This window comes from Grammomys surdaster, unplaced genomic scaffold, assembly GCF_004785775.1.
Source record: "Grammomys surdaster isolate TR1022 unplaced genomic scaffold, NIH_TR_1.0 130, whole genome shotgun sequence".
Taxonomy (NCBI): domain Eukaryota; kingdom Metazoa; phylum Chordata; class Mammalia; order Rodentia; family Muridae; genus Grammomys; species Grammomys surdaster.
Genome location: NW_021604588.1, coordinates 15,720,807 through 15,722,625, shown reverse-complemented (window position 1 = coordinate 15,722,625; position 1,819 = coordinate 15,720,807). Strand labels below are relative to the sequence as shown.

Here is a 1,819-nt window from a genome sequence, read left to right as displayed (position 1 = left end):
TGAAAGACTTGTGGACTTTGTTAATAGCGATAGACTGATACAGGTACATTAGCATGAATAACTGTATAAGATTCATATGGGACAGTAACAAGAGGAACATGCTGTAAGGGAGATCCTTGAGAACTATGCTAACCTTGACATGTTTCTATGAATCTAAAACTCTTCTAAAATACTTGCATTTACATTGAGAAGTAAAACACTAAAAATATAAATTACAGAAAAAATAACTAAGATGAACAAAATAAAGTCTCCAAATATAGAATCCTTGGTGGATACAAAATTACATTTCAACAGGTACAAGAACAAAGAAGGGAAATGCCACCACTATCCGCCTTTTCAATACAAGTGCACATAAAGTGCATATACAGGTGGGTAAGTCATGAGTTAACGATACCTTCGTGCTTTGTCATTGCAACGAAAAGAGCTGTGTACGAGAGTTCAAGTCGCTGCACTGCACAAACACCTACACTATTAAAGTTCTTAACATGGTCTCTGCTTGTCAGCATCTGATGGGGCTTGCTCTTGGTACTTCTCACGGGTGATGCTCAAATGTTGTGTTTTATTTTGATAACACCAGCATCAGAGAAACCCATTTTACAGAAGCACTTTGACATCAGGATCCCATGATTTTCAAGGACATTTTAGTGAGCAGCATTTCTTTATGTTTGATCTTTATCCAAAATGAAGACAACATAGCAGTTTGGTTTTTTTTTTTAATGTGTTCCATTAAATTATACCAACCACTTTCCTCTTAATCAAGAAATTTATCTGCAATTACAATTGCAAATATAATTCATTTTTATTAAAGCTAGAAAAATACAAAAAGGTAAACAAAAGTATGCAACTGAGTAATTGTCTACGGATTTCCATACTCTTCATGCAAATATTATTATTCAGGCATATGCATTTATTGCTATTTCTTTTTTAAAAAACACAAAATTTAACTTTTAATACTATACATTTTTGTGCAAATAACAAAGTATCGTATATGTCTCTCCATTTCCAACACATTTTTTTTGAATTTCAAAATTGATTTTATTATATTGATTCTATTTACAAAACTACTGAAAAATATTCAAATCACTTGAATAAGTCAAACAAAGTTTTCAGGGCTTTCAGGATAGTATAGCCAGTACATAAAATTGCTGAGCAGCCAAATACATGAGTTTTGCACCAAGGACCCACATGGTAGAAGAGAACATTTAATCTCCACACTCAAACACATTAGTCAGCATTAAGAAGGTAAGCATTTGAAACCCTTTAGCCAATGATACTTGTGGATAAAAATTCCAACACATTTTTAAAAGAACATTCCTACTGTTTTTCCTAATAGCTGTTCTAATTTATTTGTAATTAGTGGTGTGCAAGGGTTCCTTTTCTCTACATACACACAGACACTCGTTATCTTTGGTCTTGTTCCCCATCCCCAATTAGAGGAGCACAAACTCAGTCTCCCAATTACAACAAATTATGCAGTTAAGTTTCCCAGCAGTTAGAGAACTCGAAGGGAGGCAGCACATTCTGAATGAAGTGTGTGAGCCTTGCTATGGGTAATCCACCTTCATGATCATGGTATTTCTTGTACCAGGTAGGTATCTCTTTTGTCTTTTTGATGATTGTCCTTTATACCCTGGTGGGGTGATATTCTATTGTGATTTGCACTTTCTTTATGATTACTGATATTGATTATTTTTTCAAATTCTTTTAATGATCATTTGCATATACTCTGAGAAACATGTTTACCTTTAATGCTTATTTTTAACTGAGTATTTTTTATTTTGCTATTGAGTTTTGGAATTCCTCCTGTATTTTGAAAATC

The 1,819-nt window shown here is 33.3% G+C and overlaps 1 non-coding gene across 1 annotated transcript; it reads right to left on the bottom strand.

The window, feature by feature from the left end:
* Positions 1-1,429: 1,429 nt before the first annotated feature.
* On the bottom strand, positions 1,430-1,596 carry LOC114615873. Its single transcript, XR_003710540.1, has one exon. It is a non-coding gene; the product is annotated as a U1 spliceosomal RNA (small nuclear RNA).
* Between the last annotated feature and the right edge of the window lie 223 nt (positions 1,597-1,819).